This window comes from Hyla sarda, chromosome 8 (assembly GCF_029499605.1).
Source record: "Hyla sarda isolate aHylSar1 chromosome 8, aHylSar1.hap1, whole genome shotgun sequence".
Taxonomy (NCBI): domain Eukaryota; kingdom Metazoa; phylum Chordata; class Amphibia; order Anura; family Hylidae; genus Hyla; species Hyla sarda.
Genome location: NC_079196.1, coordinates 114,105,606 through 114,124,823, shown reverse-complemented (window position 1 = coordinate 114,124,823; position 19,218 = coordinate 114,105,606). Strand labels below are relative to the sequence as shown.

Sequence of the window (19,218 nt, the reverse complement as noted above, 5' to 3'; positions counted from 1 at the left end):
CCAGGCTATGGATTGCATTGCTAAATGCTCCATCAGAGTGCAATGGTCGCCTGTCCTTTTTTTAAGTGATGATGTGGGTTTAGCCTGTGCTGTATGTATGTATGGGTGGCTGACTGCCACCCACCCAGAAAGTGTATGGGAGGCTGGTTGGCTGCCAGCCTTCCTTCCATTCCTATGAGTAATGTGAGTGCTCATGAAGGGGACATGGTTGGGTCCACCCCTTTCCCGGTTATCCCCTCTAGGCCTTTTGGCTTAGATCAAGTGTAAAAAAAGAAAGGATCTTGCGACAGATCGCATCCTGAGGCACGTTTTTTTTTTGTGTGAATACTTGCACTTGGGTGACTTGTGAGCACATACTGATACATACGTTCCCTATCTGGGGACCATAAATTAAATGGATTTTTGAGAAAGGGAGCTGATTTGGAAGCTTGCTTCTGTCGCCCTATGCATTGACCCGATGTGGCAGTATCTTCGGGTAGTGAACAGTGCACCACCCCATTCCAGTGTTAAACAAGAAAGATTCTCATTTAATCCTCCGTGGGTGAGAATTTGAGTTTGAGAATTGGAGACCAAAATGATGAGTTGCACTGACTGGTTTATGAACGTCTATTCATTTAGCGTTTTAATGACCATGTTTGCACACTGATTGGTGTAAAAAAATAAAATAAAACTAAATAATAATAATCTAGCACACCTGTGCAGGTTTGACATGACATGACAGGTAGCTGTCTTGTGGGTGGTGCTGAATCCTGTTAAATGACATGAGGGTCTCATGCCTATACACAAGGGTGTGTCATTGCTGTTGCTTGACCATGCATTGGTTTCTGTGGTCAGTGAATGATAAAAACAAAATTTACCATCCATTGATGGATGGGAAATCCGCCATGAGGCATTTGTTTTTAGAAACTGCTGCTCACAACCAATGTTGCAATGGAGTGTCTCCATCTGCTGGTGGTATTGGAAAGGCATTAGTGCTATGACAGGGTCTGAAGAAGAAGAAGAAGAAGAAGAAGAAGAAGGAAAAAAATATATATAAAAAGAAAAAGAGAGAGAGAGAGAGAGACTGACTTAGTGAGCGAGTGAGTGAGAGAGTGAGAGTGAGTGAGAGTGATTGAGTGAGTGAGTGAGTGAGTGAGAACAAATGAGTTAAAGCAAGTGAGTGAGAGAGATCGAATGAATGAAAGTCTGAATGACAGAAAGAAAAAAGGATGAAGAAAGAAGCATGAAGAAAAAAAAATGTATATGGAGTTGCTGACATGAGTGCAATCTACAAAGCCGTTGAGGCTGATCCTCATGGGAGGATTATTGCACCAGGACCCTTAGCACTTTTAAAATGCCATTCAATGCCACGGGCTAGATGTAAACTGCAGATGACCATGTTGTGGTAGTTACCATGGATACCCAAGTGATGTGTGAGCTAACACATAGGCCCAACAGATTCCAAGAAGGCCAGAATCACCAGCGGCACCACCATCGATTGTCAGGTCACCCGGATTCAGCAAATACCAGAGTCCAAAATGATGCAGGTTTATACTGTTAATTTTCAGTTTATCGTTACAGTTGGTGTTATTCCATGTTGGAAGGGACGCAGCTACAGCCAGTGGGGTAACTAGAGACAGGCAGGCAGCTATGTGCAACAAAGGTAGGCGTGTTGTTTTCATATGCAGATCTGAAATATTGTCTTATATGCAAGAGGAGGAGTGATGGGGGTTCAGGCAAAAGCCAGGCTATGGATTGCATTGCTAAATGCTCCATCAGAGTGCAATGGTCGCCTGTCCTTTTTTTAAGTGATGATGTGGGTTTAGCCTGTGCTGTATGTATGTATGGGTGGCTGACTGCCACCCACCCAGAAAGTGTATGGGAGGCTGGTTGGCTGCCAGCCTTCCTTCCATTCCTATGAGTAATGTGAGTGCTCATGAAGGGGACATGGTTGGGTCCACCCCTTTCCCGGTTATCCCCTCTAGGCCTTTTGGCTTAGATCAAGTGTAAAAAAAGAAAGGATCTTGCGACAGATCGCATCCTGAGGCACGTTTTTTTTTGTGTGAATATTTGCACTTGGGTGACTTGTGAGCACATACTGATACATACGTTCCCTATCTGGGGACCATAAATTAAATGGATTTTTGAGAAAGGGAGCTGATTTGGAAGCTTGCTTCTGTCGCCCTATGCATTGACCCGATGTGGCAGTATCTTCGGGTAGTGAACAGTGCACCACCCCATTCCAGTGTTAAACAAGAAAGATTCTCATTTAATCCTCCGTGGGTGAGAATTTGAGTTTGAGAATTGGAGACCAAAATGATGAGTTGCACTGACTGGTTTATGAACGTCTATTCATTTAGCGTTTTAATGACCATGTTTGCACACTGATTGGTGTAAAAAAATAAAATAAAACTAAATAATAATAATCTAGCACACCTGTGCAGGTTTGACATGACATGACAGGTAGCTGTCTTGTGGGTGGTGCTGAATCCTGTTAAATGACATGAGGGTCTCATGCCTATACACAAGGGTGTGTCATTGCTGTTGCTTGACCATGCATTGGTTTCTGTGGTCAGTGAATGATAAAAACAAAATTTACCATCCATTGATGGATGGGAAATCCGCCATGAGGCATTTGTTTTTAGAAACTGCTGCTCACAACCAATGTTGCAATGGAGTGTCTCCATCTGCTGGTGGTATTGGAAAGGCATTAGTGCTATGACAGGGTCTGAAGAAGAAGAAGAAGAAGAAGAAGACGGAAAAAAATATATATAAAAAGAAAAAGAGAGAGAGAGAGAGAGACTGACTTAGTGAGCGAGTGAGTGAGAGAGTGAGAGTGAGTGAGAGTGAATGAGTGAGTGAGTGATTGAGTGAGTGAGTGAGTGAGAACAAATGAGTTAAAGCAAGTGAGTGAGAGAGATCGAATGAATGAAAGTCTGAATGACAGAAAGAAAAAAGGATGAAGAAAGAAGCATGAAGAAAAAAAAATGTATATGGAGTTGCTGACATGAGTGCAATCTACAAAGCCGTTGAGGCTGATCCTCATGGGAGGATTATTGCACCAGGACCCTTAGCACTTTTAAAATGCCATTCAATGCCACGGGCTAGATGTAAACTGCAGATGACCATGTGATGTGTGAGCTAACACATAGGCCCAACAGATTCCAAGAAGGCCAGAATCACCAGCGGCACCACCATCGATTGTCAGGTCACCCGGATTCAGCAAATACCAGAGTCCAAAATGATGCAGGTTTATACTGTTAATTTTCAGTTTATCGTTACAGTTGGTGTTATTCCATGTCGGAAGGGACGCAGCTACAGCCAGTGGGGTAACTAGAGACAGGCAGGCAGTTATGTGCAACAAAGGTAGGCGTGTTGTTTTCATATGCAGATCTGAAATATTGTCTTATATGCAAGAGGAGGAGTGATGGGGGTTCAGGCAAAAGCCAGGCTATGGATTGCATTGCTAAATGCTCCATCAGAGTGCAATGGTCGCCTGTCCTTTTTTTAAGTGATGATGTGGGTTTAGCCTGTGCTGTATGTATGTATGGGTGGCTGACTGCCACCCACCCAGAAAGTGTATGGGAGGCTGGTTGGCTGCCAGCCTTCCTTCCATTCCTATGAGTAATGTGAGTGCTCATGAAGGGGACATGGTTGGGTCCACCCCTTTCCCGGTTATCCCCTCTAGGCCTTTTGGCTTAGATCAAGTGTAAAAAAAGAAAGGATCTTGCGACAGATCGCATCCTGAGGCACGTTTTTTTTTGTGTGAATACTTGCACTTGGGTGACTTGTGAGCACATACTGATACATACGTTCCCTATCTGGGGACCATAAATTAAATGGATTTTTGAGAAAGGGAGCTGATTTGGAAGCTTGCTTCTGTCGCCCTATGCATTGACCCGATGTGGCAGTATCTTCGGGTAGTGAACAGTGCACCACCCCATTCCAGTGTTAAACAAGAAAGATTCTCATTTAATCCTCCGTGGGTGAGAATTTGAGTTTGAGAATTGGAGACCAAAATGATGAGTTGCACTGACTGGTTTATGAACGTCTATTCATTTAGCGTTTTAATGACCATGTTTGCACACTGATTGGTGTAAAAAAATAAAATAAAACTAAATAATAATAATCTAGCACACCTGTGCAGGTTTGACATGACATGACAGGTAGCTGTCTTGTGGGTGGTGCTGAATCCTGTTAAATGACTTGAGGGTCTCATGCCTATACACAAGGGTGTGTCATTGCTGTTGCTTGACCATGCATTGGTTTCTGTGGTCAGTGAATGATAAAAACAAAATTTACCATCCATTGATGGATGGGAAATCCGCCATGAGGCATTTGTTTTTAGAAACTGCTGCTCACAACCAATGTTGCAATGGAGTGTCTCCATCTGCTGGTGGTATTGGAAAGGCATTAGTGCTATGACAGGGTCTGAAGTAGAAGAAGAAGAAGAAGAAGAAGGAAAAAAATATATATAAAAAGAAAAAGAGAGAGAGAGAGAGAGAGACTGACTTAGTGAGCGAGTGAGTGAGAGAGTGAGAGTGAGTGAGAGTGAATGAGTGAGTGAGTGATTGAGTGAGTGAGTGAGTGAGTGAGAACAAATGAGTTAAAGCAAGTGAGTGAGAGAGATCGAATGAATGAAAGTCTGAATGACAGAAAGAAAAAAGGATGAAGAAAGAAGCATGAAGAAAAAAAAATGTATATGGAGTTGCTGACATGAGTGCAATCTACAAAGCCGTTGAGGCTGATCCTCATGGGAGGATTATTGCACCAGGACCCTTAGCACTTTTAAAATGCCATTCAATGCCACGGGCTAGATGTAAACTGCAGATGACCATGTTGTGGTAGTTACCATGGATACCCAAGTGATGTGTGAGCTAACACATAGGCCCAACAGATTCCAAGAAGGCCAGAATCACCAGCGGCACCACCATCGATTGTCAGGTCACCCGGATTCAGCAAATACCAGAGTCCAAAATGATGCAGGTTTATACTGTTAATTTTCAGTTTATCGTTACAGTTGGTGTTATTCCATGTTGGAAGGGACGCAGCTACAGCCAGTGGGGTAACTAGAGACAGGCAGGCAGCTATGTGCAACAAAGGTAGGCGTGTTGTTTTCATATGCAGATCTGAAATATTGTCTTATATGCAAGAGGAGGAGTGATGGGGGTTCAGGCAAAAGCCAGGCTATGGATTGCATTGCTAAATGCTCCATCAGAGTGCAATGGTCGCCTGTCCTTTTTTTAAGTGATGATGTGGGTTTAGCCTGTGCTGTATGTATGTATGGGTGGCTGACTGCCACCCACCCAGAAAGTGTATGGGAGGCTGGTTGGCTGCCAGCCTTCCTTCCATTCCTATGAGTAATGTGAGTGCTCATGAAGGGGACATGGTTGGGTCCACCCCTTTCCCGGTTATCCCCTCTAGGCCTTTTGGCTTAGATCAAGTGTAAAAAAAGAAAGGATCTTGCGACAGATCGCATCCTGAGGCACGTTTTTTTTTGTGTGAATATTTGCACTTGGGTGACTTGTGAGCACATACTGATACATACGTTCCCTATCTGGGGACCATAAATTAAATGGATTTTTGAGAAAGGGAGCTGATTTGGAAGCTTGCTTCTGTCGCCCTATGCATTGACCCGATGTGGCAGTATCTTCGGGTAGTGAACAGTGCACCACCCCATTCCAGTGTTAAACAAGAAAGATTCTCATTTAATCCTCCGTGGGTGAGAATTTGAGTTTGAGAATTGGAGACCAAAATGATGAGTTGCACTGACTGGTTTATGAACGTCTATTCATTTAGTGTTTTAATGACCATGTTTGCACACTGATTGGTGTAAAAAAATAAAATAAAACTAAATAATAATAATCTAGCACACCTGTGCAGGTTTGACATGACATGACAGGTAGCTGTCTTGTGGGTGGTGCTGAATCCTGTTAAATGACATGAGGGTCTCATGCCTATACACAAGGGTGTGTCATTGCTGTTGCTTGACCATGCATTGGTTTCTGTGGTCAGTGAATGATAAAAACAAAATTTACCATCCATTGATGGATGGGAAATCCGCCATGAGGCATTTGTTTTTAGAAACTGCTGCTCACAACCAATGTTGCAATGGAGTGTCTCCATCTGCTGGTGGTATTGGAAAGGCATTAGTGCTATGACAGGGTCTGAAGAAGAAGAAGAAGAAGAAGAAGAAGACGGAAAAAAATATATATAAAAAGAAAAAGAGAGAGAGAGAGAGAGACTGACTTAGTGAGCGAGTGAGTGAGAGAGTGAGAGTGAGTGAGAGTGAATGAGTGAGTGAGTGATTGAGTGAGTGAGTGAGTGAGAACAAATGAGTTAAAGCAAGTGAGTGAGAGAGATCGAATGAATGAAAGTCTGAATGACAGAAAGAAAAAAGGATGAAGAAAGAAGCATGAAGAAAAAAAAATGTATATGGAGTTGCTGACATGAGTGCAATCTACAAAGCCGTTGAGGCTGATCCTCATGGGAGGATTATTGCACCAGGACCCTTAGCACTTTTAAAATGCCATTCAATGCCACGGGCTAGATGTAAACTGCAGATGACCATGTTGTGGTAGTTACATGGATACCCAAGTGATGTGTGAGCTAACACATAGGCCCAACAGATTCCAAGAAGGCCAGAATCACCAGCGGCACCACCATCGATTGTCAGGTCACCCGGATTCAGCAAATACCAGAGTCCAAAATGATGCAGGTTTATACTGTTAATTTTCAGTTTATCGTTACAGTTGGTGTTATTCCATGTCGGAAGGGACGCAGCTACAGCCAGTGGGGTAACTAGAGACAGGCAGGCAGCTATGTGCAACAAAGGTAGGCGTGTTGTTTTCATATGCAGATCTGAAATATTGTCTTATATGCAAGAGGAGGAGTGATGGGGGTTCAGGCAAAAGCCAGGCTATGGATTGCATTGCTAAATGCTCCATCAGAGTGCAATGGTCGCCTGTCCTTTTTTTAAGTGATGATGTGGGTTTAGCCTGTGCTGTATGTATGTATGGGTGGCTGACTGCCACCCACCCAGAAAGTGTATGGGAGGCTGGTTGGCTGCCAGCCTTCCTTCCATTCCTATGAGTAATGTGAGTGCTCATGAAGGGGACATGGTTGGGTCCACCCCTTTCCCGGTTATCCCCTCTAGGCCTTTTGGCTTAGATCAAGTGTAAAAAAAGAAAGGATCTTGCGACAGATCGCATCCTGAGGCACGTTTTTTTTTGTGTGAATACTTGCACTTGGGTGACTTGTGAGCACATACTGATACATACGTTCCCTATCTGGGGACCATAAATTAAATGGATTTTTGAGAAAGGGAGCTGATTTGGAAGCTTGCTTCTGTCGCCCTATGCATTGACCCGATGTGGCAGTATCTTCGGGTAGTGAACAGTGCACCACCCCCATTCCAGTGTTAAACAAGAAAGATTCTCATTTAATCCTCCGTGGGTGAGAATTTGAGTTTGAGAATTGGAGACCAAAATGATGAGTTGCACTGACTGGTTTATGAACGTCTATTCATTTAGCGTTTTAATGACCATGTTTGCACACTGATTGGTGTAAAAAAATAAAATAAAACTAAATAATAATAATCTAGCACACCTGTGCAGGTTTGACATGACATGACAGGTAGCTGTCTTGTGGGTGGTGCTGAATCCTGTTAAATGACATGAGGGTCTCATGCCTATACACAAGGGTGTGTCATTGCTGTTGCTTGACCATGCATTGGTTTCTGTGGTCAGTGAATGATAAAAACAAAATTTACCATCCATTGATGGATGGGAAATCCGCCATGAGGCATTTGTTTTTAGAAACTGCTGCTCACAACCAATGTTGCAATGGAGTGTCTCCATCTGCTGGTGGTATTGGAAAGGCATTAGTGCTATGACAGGGTCTGAAGAAGAAGAAGACGGAAAAAAATATATATAAAAAGAAAAAGAGAGAGAGAGAGACTGACTTAGTGAGCGAGTGAGTGAGAGAGTGAGAGTGAGTGAGAGTGAATGAGTGAGTGAGTGATTGAGTGAGTGAGTGAGTGAGAACAAATGAGTTAAAGCAAGTGAGTGAGAGAGATCGAATGAATGAAAGTCTGAATGACAGAAAGAAAAAAGGATGAAGAAAGAAGCATGAAGAAAAAAAAATGTATATGGAGTTGCTGACATGAGTGCAATCTACAAAGCCGTTGAGGCTGATCCTCATGGGAGGATTATTGCACCAGGACCCTTAGCACTTTTAAAATGCCATTCAATGCCACGGGCTAGATGTAAACTGCAGATGACCATGTTGTGGTAGTTACCATGGATACCCAAGTGATGTGTGAGCTAACACATAGGCCCAACAGATTCCAAGAAGGCCAGAATCACCAGCGGCACCACCATCGATTGTCAGGTCACCCGGATTCAGCAAATACCAGAGTCCAAAATGATGCAGGTTTATACTGTTAATTTTCAGTTTATCGTTACAGTTGGTGTTATTCCATGTCGGAAGGGACGCAGCTACAGCCAGTGTTGTAACTAGAGACAGGCAGGCAGCTATGTGCAACAAAGGTAGGCGTGTTGTTTTCATATGCAGATCTGAAATATTGTCTTATATGCAAGAGGAGGAGTGATGGGGGTTCAGGCAAAAGCCAGGCTATGGATTGCATTGCTAAATGCTCCATCAGAGTGCAATGGTCGCCTGTCCTTTTTTTAAGTGATGATGTGGGTTTAGCCTGTGCTGTATGTATGTATGGGTGGCTGACTGCCACCCACCCAGAAAGTGTATGGGAGGCTGGTTGGCTGCCAGCCTTCCTTCCATTCCTATGAGTAATGTGAGTGCTCATGAAGGGGACATGGTTGGGTCCACCCCTTTCCCGGTTATCCCCTCTAGGCCTTTTGGCTTAGATCAAGTGTAAAAAAAGAAAGGATCTTGCGACAGATCGCATCCTGAGGCACGTTTTTTTTTGTGTGAATACTTGCACTTGGGTGACTTGTGAGCACATACTGATACATACGTTCCCTATCTGGGGACCATAAATTAAATGGATTTTTGAGAAAGGGAGCTGATTTGGAAGCTTGCTTCTGTCGCCCTATGCATTGACCCGATGTGGCAGTATCTTCGGGTAGTGAACAGTGCACCACCCCATTCCAGTGTTAAACAAGAAAGATTCTCATTTAATCCTCCGTGGGTGAGAATTTGAGTTTGAGAATTGGAGACCAAAATGATGAGTTGCACTGACTGGTTTATGAACGTCTATTCATTTAGCGTTTTAATGACCATGTTTGCACACTGATTGGTGTAAAAAAATAAAATAAAACTAAATAATAATAATCTAGCACACCTGTGCAGGTTTGACATGACATGACAGGTAGCTGTCTTGTGGGTGGTGCTGAATCCTGTTAAATGACATGAGGGTCTCATGCCTATACACAAGGGTGTGTCATTGCTGTTGCTTGACCATGCATTGGTTTCTGTGGTCAGTGAATGATAAAAACAAAATTTACCATCCATTGATGGATGGGAAATCCGCCATGAGGCATTTGTTTTTAGAAACTGCTGCTCACAACCAATGTTGCAATGGAGTGTCTCCATCTGCTGGTGGTATTGGAAAGGCATTAGTGCTATGACAGGGTCTGAAGAAGAAGAAGAAGAAGAAGAAGACGGAAAAAAATATATATAAAAAGAAAAAGAGAGAGAGAGAGAGAGACTGACTTAGTGAGCGAGTGAGTGAGAGAGTGAGAGTGAGTGAGAGTGAATGAGTGAGTGAGTGATTGAGTGAGTGAGTGAGTGAGTGAGAACAAATGAGTTAAAGCAAGTGAGTGAGAGAGATCGAATGAATGAAAGTCTGAATGACAGAAAGAAAAAAGGATGAAGAAAGAAGCATGAAGAAAAAAAAAATGTATATGGAGTTGCTGACATGAGTGCAATCTACAAAGCCGTTGAGGCTGATCCTCATGGGAGGATTATTGCACCAGGACCCTTAGCACTTTTAAAATGCCATTCAATGCCACGGGCTAGATGTAAACTGCAGATGACCATGTTGTGGTAGTTACCATGGATACCCAAGTGATGTGTGAGCTAACACATAGGCCCAACAGATTCCAAGAAGGCCAGAATCACCAGCGGCACCACCATCGATTGTCAGGTCACCCGGATTCAGCAAATACCAGAGTCCAAAATGATGCAGGTTTATACTGTTAATTTTCAGTTTATCGTTACAGTTGGTGTTATTCCATGTTGGAAGGGACGCAGCTACAGCCAGTGGGGTAACTAGAGACAGGCAGGCAGCTATGTGCAACAAAGGTAGGCGTGTTGTTTTCATATGCAGATCTGAAATATTGTCTTATATGCAAGAGGAGGAGTGATGGGGGTTCAGGCAAAAGCCAGGCTATGGATTGCATTGCTAAATGCTCCATCAGAGTGCAATGGTCGCCTGTCCTTTTTTTAAGTGATGATGTGGGTTTAGCCTGTGCTGTATGTATGTATGGGTGGCTGACTGCCACCCACCCAGAAAGTGTATGGGAGGCTGGTTGGCTGCCAGCCTTCCTTCCATTCCTATGAGTAATGTGAGTGCTCATGAAGGGGACATGGTTGGGTCCACCCCTTTCCCGGTTATCCCCTCTAGGCCTTTTGGCTTAGATCAAGTGTAAAAAAAGAAAGGATCTTGCGACAGATCGCATCCTGAGGCACGTTTTTTTTTTGTGTGAATATTTGCACTTGGGTGACTTGTGAGCACATACTGATACATACGTTCCCTATCTGGGGACCATAAATTAAATGGATTTTTGAGAAAGGGAGCTGATTTGGAAGCTTGCTTCTGTCGCCCTATGCATTGACCCGATGTGGCAGTATCTTCGGGTAGTGAACAGTGCACCACCCCATTCCAGTGTTAAACAAGAAAGATTCTCATTTAATCCTCCGTGGGTGAGAATTTGAGTTTGAGAATTGGAGACCAAAATGATGAGTTGCACTGACTGGTTTATGAACGTCTATTCATTTAGCGTTTTAATGACCATGTTTGCACACTGATTGGTGTAAAAAAATAAAATAAAACTAAATAATAATAATCTAGCACACCTGTGCAGGTTTGACATGACATGACAGGTAGCTGTCTTGTGGGTGGTGCTGAATCCTGTTAAATGACATGAGGGTCTCATGCCTATACACAAGGGTGTGTCATTGCTGTTGCTTGACCATGCATTGGTTTCTGTGGTCAGTGAATGATAAAAACAAAATTTACCATCCATTGATGGATGGGAAATCCGCCATGAGGCATTTGTTTTTAGAAACTGCTGCTCACAACCAATGTTGCAATGGAGTGTCTCCATCTGCTGGTGGTATTGGAAAGGCATTAGTGCTATGACAGGGTCTGAAGAAGAAGAAGAAGAAGAAGAAGACGGAAAAAAATATATATAAAAAGAAAAAGAGAGAGAGAGAGAGAGACTGACTTAGTGAGCGAGTGAGTGAGAGAGTGAGAGTGAGTGAGAGTGAATGAGTGAGTGAGTGATTGAGTGAGTGAGTGAGTGAGAACAAATGAGTTAAAGCAAGTGAGTGAGAGAGATCGAATGAATGAAAGTCTGAATGAGAGAAAGAAAAAAGGATGAAGAAAGAAGCATGAAGAAAAAAAAATGTATATGGAGTTGCTGACATGAGTGCAATCTACAAAGCCGTTGAGGCTGATCCTCATGGGAGGATTATTGCACCAGGACCCTTAGCACTTTTAAAATGCCATTCAATGCCACGGGCTAGATGTAAACTGCAGATGACCATGTTGTGGTAGTTACCATGGATACCCAAGTGATGTGTGAGCTAACACATAGGCCCAACAGATTCCAAGAAGGCCAGAATCACCAGCGGCACCACCATCGATTGTCAGGTCACCCGGATTCAGCAAATACCAGAGTCCAAAATGATGCAGGTTTATACTGTTAATTTTCAGTTTATCGTTACAGTTGGTGTTATTCCATGTCGGAAGGGACGCAGCTACAGCCAGTGGGGTAACTAGAGACAGGCAGGCAGCTATGTGCAACAAAGGTAGGCGTGTTGTTTTCATATGCAGATCTGAAATATTGTCTTATATGCAAGAGGAGGAGTGATGGGGGTTCAGGCAAAAGCCAGGCTATGGATTGCATTGCTAAATGCTCCATCAGAGTGCAATGGTCGCCTGTCCTTTTTTTAAGTGATGATGTGGGTTTAGCCTGTGCTGTATGTATGTATGGGTGGCTGACTGCCACCCACCCAGAAAGTGTATGGGAGGCTGGTTGGCTGCCAGCCTTCCTTCCATTCCTATGAGTAATGTGAGTGCTCATGAAGGGGACATGGTTGGGTCCACCCCTTTCCCGGTTATCCCCTCTAGGCCTTTTGGCTTAGATCAAGTGTAAAAAAAGAAAGGATCTTGCGACAGATCGCATCCTGAGGCACGTTTTTTTTTGTGTGAATACTTGCACTTGGGTGACTTGTGAGCACATACTGATACATACGTTCCCTATCTGGGGACCATAAATTAAATGGATTTTTGAGAAAGGGAGCTGATTTGGAAGCTTGCTTCTGTCGCCCTATGCATTGACCCGATGTGGCAGTATCTTCGGGTAGTGAACAGTGCACCACCCCCATTCCAGTGTTAAACAAGAAAGATTCTCATTTAATCCTCCGTGGGTGAGAATTTGAGTTTGAGAATTGGAGACCAAAATGATGAGTTGCACTGACTGGTTTATGAACGTCTATTCATTTAGCGTTTTAATGACCATGTTTGCACACTGATTGGTGTAAAAAAATAAAATAAAACTAAATAATAATAATCTAGCACACCTGTGCAGGTTTGACATGACATGACAGGTAGCTGTCTTGTGGGTGGTGCTGAATCCTGTTAAATGACATGAGGGTCTCATGCCTATACACAAGGGTGTGTCATTGCTGTTGCTTGACCATGCATTGGTTTCTGTGGTCAGTGAATGATAAAAACAAAATTTACCATCCATTGATGGATGGGAAATCCGCCATGAGGCATTTGTTTTTAGAAACTGCTGCTCACAACCAATGTTGCAATGGAGTGTCTCCATCTGCTGGTGGTATTGGAAAGGCATTAGTGCTATGACAGGGTCTGAAGAAGAAGAAGACGGAAAAAAATATATATAAAAAGAAAAAGAGAGAGAGAGAGAGAGACTGACTTAGTGAGCGAGTGAGTGAGAGAGTGAGAGTGAGTGAGAGTGAATGAGTGAGTGAGTGATTGAGTGAGTGAGTGAGTGAGTGAGAACAAATGAGTTAAAGCAAGTGAGTGAGAGAGATCGAATGAATGAAAGTCTGAATGACAGAAAGAAAAAAGGATGAAGAAAGAAGCATGAAGAAAAAAAAATGTATATGGAGTTGCTGACATGAGTGCAATCTACAAAGCCGTTGAGGCTGATCCTCATGGGAGGATTATTGCACCAGGACCCTTAGCACTTTTAAAATGCCATTCAATGCCACGGGCTAGATGTAAACTGCAGATGACCATGTTGTGGTAGTTACCATGGATACCCAAGTGATGTGTGAGCTAACACATAGGCCCAACAGATTCCAAGAAGGCCAGAATCACCAGCGGCACCACCATCGATTGTCAGGTCACCCGGATTCAGCAAATACCAGAGTCCAAAATGATGCAGGTTTATACTGTTAATTTTCAGTTTATCGTTACAGTTGGTGTTATTCCATGTCGGAAGGGACGCAGCTACAGCCAGTGGGGTAACTAGAGACAGGCAGGCAGCTATGTGCAACAAAGGTAGGCGTGTTGTTTTCATATGCAGATCTGAAATATTGTCTTATATGCAAGAGGAGGAGTGATGGGGGTTCAGGCAAAAGCCAGGCTATGGATTGCATTGCTAAATGCTCCATCAGAGTGCAATGGTCGCCTGTCCTTTTTTTAAGTGATGATGTGGGTTTAGCCTGTGCTGTATGTATGTATGGGTGGCTGACTGCCACCCACCCAGAAAGTGTATGGGAGGCTGGTTGGCTGCCAGCCTTCCTTCCATTCCTATGAGTAATGTGAGTGCTCATGAAGGGGACATGGTTGGGTCCACCCCTTTCCCGGTTATCCCCTCTAGGCCTTTTGGCTTAGATCAAGTGTAAAAAAAGAAAGGATCTTGCGACAGATCGCATCCTGAGGCACGTTTTTTTTTGTGTGAATACTTGCACTTGGGTGACTTGTGAGCACATACTGATACATACGTTCCCTATCTGGGGACCATAAATTAAATGGATTTTTGAGAAAGGGAGCTGATTTGGAAGCTTGCTTCTGTCGCCCTATGCATTGACCCGATGTGGCAGTATCTTCGGGTAGTGAACAGTGCACCACCCCATTCCAGTGTTAAACAAGAAAGATTCTCATTTAATCCTCCGTGGGTGAGAATTTGAGTTTGAGAATTGGAGACCAAAATGATGAGTTGCACTGACTGGTTTATGAACGTCTATTCATTTAGCGTTTTAATGACCATGTTTGCACACTGATTGGTGTAAAAAAATAAAATAAAACTAAATAATAATAATCTAGCACACCTGTGCAGGTTTGACATGACATGACAGGTAGCTGTCTTGTGGGTGGTGCTGAATCCTGTTAAATGACATGAGGGTCTCATGCCTATACACAAGGGTGTGTCATTGCTGTTGCTTGACCATGCATTGGTTTCTGTGGTCAGTGAATGATAAAAACAAAATTTACCATCCATTGATGGATGGGAAATCCGCCATGAGGCATTTGTTTTTAGAAACTGCTGCTCACAACCAATGTTGCAATGGAGTGTCTCCATCTGCTGGTGGTATTGGAAAGGCATTAGTGCTATGACAGGGTCTGAAGAAGAAGAAGAAGAAGACGGAAAAAAATATATATAAAAAGAAAAAGAGAGAGAGAGAGAGAGACTGACTTAGTGAGCGAGTGAGTGAGAGAGTGAGAGTGAGTGAGAGTGAATGAGTGAGTGAGTGATTGAGTGAGTGAGTGAGTGAGTGAGAACAAATGAGTTAAAGCAAGTGAGTGAGAGAGATCGAATGAATGAAAGTCTGAATGACAGAAAGAAAAAAGGATGAAGAAAGAAGCATGAAGAAAAAAAAATGTATATGGAGTTGCTGACATGAGTGCAATCTACAAAGCCGTTGAGGCTGATCCTCATGGGAGGATTATTGCACCAGGACCCTTAGCACTTTTAAAATGCCATTCAATGCCACGGGCTAGATGTAAACTGCAGATGACCATGTTGTGGTAGTTACCATGGATACCCAAGTGATGTGTGAGCTAACACATAGGCCCAACAGATTCCAAGAAGGCCAGAATCACCAGCGGCACCACCATCGATTGTCAGGTCACCCGGATTCAGCAAATACCAGAGTCCAAAATGATGCAGGTTTATACTGTTAATTTTCAGTTTATCGTTACAGTTGGTGTTATTCCATGTCGGAAGGGACGCAGCTACAGCCAGTGTTGTAACTAGAGACAGGCAGGCAGCTATGTGCAACAAAGGTAGGCGTGTTGTTTTCATATGCAGATCTGAAATATTGTCTTATATGCAAGAGGAGGAGTGATGGGGGTTCAGGCAAAAGCCAGGCTATGGATTGCATTGCTAAATGCTCCATCAGAGTGCAATGGTCGCCTGTCCTTTTTTTAAGTGATGATGTGGGTTTAGCCTGTGCTGTATGTATGTATGGGTGGCTGACTGCCACCCACCCAGAAAGTGTATGGGAGGCTGGTTGGCTGCCAGCCTTCCTTCCATTCCTATGAGTAATGTGAGTGCTCATGAAGGGGACATGGTTGGGTCCACCCCTTTCCCGGTTATCCCCTCTAGGCCTTTTGGCTTAGATCAAGTGTAAAAAAAGAAAGGATCTTGCGACAGATCGCATCCTGAGGCACGTTTTTTTTTGTGTGAATACTTGCACTTGGGTGACTTGTGAGCACATACTGATACATACGTTCCCTATCTGGGGACCATAAATTAAATGGATTTTTGAGAAAGGGAGCTGATTTGGAAGCTTGCTTCTGTCGCCCTATGCATTGACCCGATGTGGCAGTATCTTCGGGTAGTGAACAGTGCACCACCCCATTCCAGTGTTAAACAAGAAAGATTCTCATTTAATCCTCCGTGGGTGAGAATTTGAGTTTGAGAATTGGAGACCAAAATGATGAGTTGCACTGACTGGTTTATGAACGTCTATTCATTTAGCGTTTTAATGACCATGTTTGCACACTGATTGGTGTAAAAAAATAAAATAAAACTAAATAATAATAATCTAGCACACCTGTGCAGGTTTGACATGACATGACAGGTAGCTGTCTTGTGGGTGGTGCTGAATCCTGTTAAATGACATGAGGGTCTCATGCCTATACACAAGGGTGTGTCATTGCTGTTGCTTGACCATGCATTGGTTTCTGTGGTCAGTGAATGATAAAAACAAAATTTACCATCCATTGATGGATGGGAAATCCGCCATGAGGCATTTGTTTTTAGAAACTGCTGCTCACAACCAATGTTGCAATGGAGTGTCTCCATCTGCTGGTGGTATTGGAAAGGCATTAGTGCTATGACAGGGTCTGAAGAAGAAGAAGAAGAAGACGGAAAAAAATATATATAAAAAGAAAAAGAGAGAGAGAGAGAGAGACTGACTTAGTGAGCGAGTGAGTGAGAGAGTGAGAGTGAGTGAGAGTGAATGAGTGAGTGATTGAGTGAGTGAGTGAGTGAGTGAGTGAGAACAAATGAGTTAAAGCAAGTGAGTGAGAGAGATCGAATGAATGAAAGTCTGAATGACAGAAAGAAAAAAGGATGAAGAAAGAAGCATGAAGAAAAAAAAATGTATATGGAGTTGCTGACATGAGTGCAATCTACAAAGCCGTTGAGGCTGATCCTCATGGGAGGATTATTGCACCAGGACCCTTAGCACTTTTAAAATGCCATTCAATGCCACGGGCTAGATGTAAACTGCAGATGACCATGTTGTGGTAGTTACCATGGATACCCAAGTGATGTGTGAGCTAACACATAGGCCCAACAGATTCCAAGAAGGCCAGAATCACCAGCGGCACCACCATCGATTGTCAGGTCACCCGGATTCAGCAAATACCAGAGTCCAAAATGATGCAGGTTTATACTGTTAATTTTCAGTTTATCGTTACAGTTGGTGTTATTCCATGTCGGAAGGGACGCAGCTACAGCCAGTGTTGTAACTAGAGACAGGCAGGCAGCTATGTGCAACAAAGGTAGGCGTGTTGTTTTCATATGCAGATCTGAAATATTGTCTTATATGCAAGAGGAGGAGTGATGGGGGTTCAGGCAAAAGCCAGGCTATGGATTGCATTGCTAAATGCTCCATCAGAGTGCAATGGTCGCCTGTCCTTTTTTTAAGTGATGATGTGGGTTTAGCCTGTGCTGTATGTATGTATGGGTGGCTGACTGCCACCCACCCAGAAAGTGTATGGGAGGCTGGTTGGCTGCCAGCCTTCCTTCCATTCCTATGAGTAATGTGAGTGCTCATGAAGGGGACATGGTTGGGTCCACCCCTTTCCCGGTTATCCCCTCTAGGCCTTTTGGCTTAGATCAAGTGTAAAAAAAGAAAGGATCTTGCGACAGATCGCATCCTGAGGCACGTTTTTTTTTGTGTGAATACTTGCACTTGGGTGACTTGTGAGCACATACTGATACATACGTTCCCTATCTGGGGACCATAAATTAAATGGATTTTTGAGAAAGGGAGCTGATTTGGAAGCTTGCTTCTGTCGCCCTATGCATTGACCCGATGTGGCAGTATCTTCGGGTAGTGAACAGTGCACCACCCCATTCCAGTGTTAAACAAGAAAGATTCTCATTTAATCCTCCGTGGGTGAGAATTTGAGTTTGAGAATTGGAGACCAAAATGATGAGTTGCACTGACTGGTTTATGAACGTCTATTCATTTAGCGTTTTAATGACCATGTTTGCACACTGATTGGTGTAAAAAAATAAAATAAAACTAAATAATAATAATCTAGCACACCTGTGCAGGTTTGACATGACATGACAGGTAGCTGTCTTGTGGGTGGTGCTGAATCCTGTTAAATGACATGAGGGTCTCATGCCTATACACAAGGGTGTGTCATTGCTGTTGCTTGACCATGCATTGGTTTCTGTGGTCAGTGAATGATAAAAACAAAATTTACCATCCATTGATGGATGGGAAATCCGCCATGAGGCATTTGTTTTTAGAAACTGCTGCTCACAACCAATGTTGCAATGGAGTGTCTCCATCTGCTGGTGGTATTGGAAAGGCATTAGTGCTATGACAGGGTCTGAAGAAGAAGAAGAAGAAGAAGAAGAAGACGGAAAAAAATATATATAAAAAGAAAAAGAGAGAGAGAGAGAGAGACTGACTTAGTGAGCGAGTGAGTGAGAGAGTGAGAGTGAGTGAGAGTGAATGAGTGAGTGATTGAGTGAGTGAGTGAGTGAGTGAGTGAGAACAAATGAGTTAAAGCAAGTGAGTGAGAGAGATCGAATGAATGAAAGTCTGAATGACAGAAAGAAAAAAGGATGAAGAAAGAAGCATGAAGAAAAAAAAATGTATATGGAGTTGCTGACATGAGTGCAATCTACAAAGCCGTTGAGGCTGATCCTCATGGGAGGATTATTGCACCAGGACCCTTAGCACTTTTAAAATGCCATTCAATGCCACGGGCTAGATGTAAACTGCAGATGACCATGTTGTGGTAGTTACCATGGATACCCAAGTGATGTGTGAGCTAACACATAGGCCCAACAGATTCCAAGAAGGCCAGAATCACCAGCGGCACCACCATCGATTGTCAGGTCACCCGGATTCAGCAAATACCAGAGTCCAAAATGATGCAGGTTTATACTGTTAATTTTCAGTTTATCGTTACAGTTGGTGTTATTCCATGTCGGAAGGGACGCAGCTACAGCCAGTGGGGTAACTAGAGACAGGCAGGCAGCTATGTGCAACAAAGGTAGGCGTGTTGTTTTCATATGCAGATCTGAAATATTGTCTTATATGCAAGAGGAGGAGTGATGGGGGTTCAGGCAAAAGCCAGGTATGGATTGCATTGCTAAATGCTCCATCAGAGTGCAATGGTCGCCTGTCCTTTTTTTAAGTGATGATGTGGGTTTAGCCTGTGCTGTATGTATGTATGGGTGGCTGACTGCCACCCACCCAGAAAGTGTATGGGAGGCTGGTTGGCTGCCAGCCTTCCTTCCATTCCTATGAGTAATGTGAGTGCTCATGAAGGGGACATGGTTGGGTCCACCCCTTTCCCGG

At 43.4% G+C, this 19,218-nt stretch overlaps 11 pseudogenes; all 11 read left to right on the top strand.

The window, feature by feature from the left end:
• The first annotated feature begins 231 nt into the window (after positions 1-231).
• Positions 232-496, top strand: LOC130287975 (U2 spliceosomal RNA; annotated as a pseudogene).
• Positions 497-1,953: 1,457 nt separating this feature from the next.
• Positions 1,954-2,217, top strand: LOC130285614 (U2 spliceosomal RNA; annotated as a pseudogene).
• A 1,439-nt stretch (positions 2,218-3,656) lies between these two features.
• On the top strand, positions 3,657-3,920 carry LOC130286402 (U2 spliceosomal RNA; annotated as a pseudogene).
• Positions 3,921-5,392: 1,472 nt separating this feature from the next.
• LOC130285612 (U2 spliceosomal RNA) lies at positions 5,393-5,656 on the top strand (annotated as a pseudogene).
• Positions 5,657-7,124: 1,468 nt separating this feature from the next.
• Positions 7,125-7,388, top strand: LOC130286399 (U2 spliceosomal RNA; annotated as a pseudogene).
• Positions 7,389-8,839: 1,451 nt separating this feature from the next.
• On the top strand, positions 8,840-9,103 carry LOC130286398 (U2 spliceosomal RNA; annotated as a pseudogene).
• Positions 9,104-10,574: 1,471 nt separating this feature from the next.
• LOC130288183 (U2 spliceosomal RNA) lies at positions 10,575-10,839 on the top strand (annotated as a pseudogene).
• A 1,466-nt stretch (positions 10,840-12,305) lies between these two features.
• LOC130286397 (U2 spliceosomal RNA) lies at positions 12,306-12,569 on the top strand (annotated as a pseudogene).
• A 1,459-nt stretch (positions 12,570-14,028) lies between these two features.
• LOC130286396 (U2 spliceosomal RNA) lies at positions 14,029-14,292 on the top strand (annotated as a pseudogene).
• A 1,464-nt stretch (positions 14,293-15,756) lies between these two features.
• On the top strand, positions 15,757-16,020 carry LOC130286395 (U2 spliceosomal RNA; annotated as a pseudogene).
• Positions 16,021-17,484: 1,464 nt separating this feature from the next.
• Positions 17,485-17,748, top strand: LOC130286394 (U2 spliceosomal RNA; annotated as a pseudogene).
• The last annotated feature ends 1,470 nt before the right edge of the window (positions 17,749-19,218 follow it).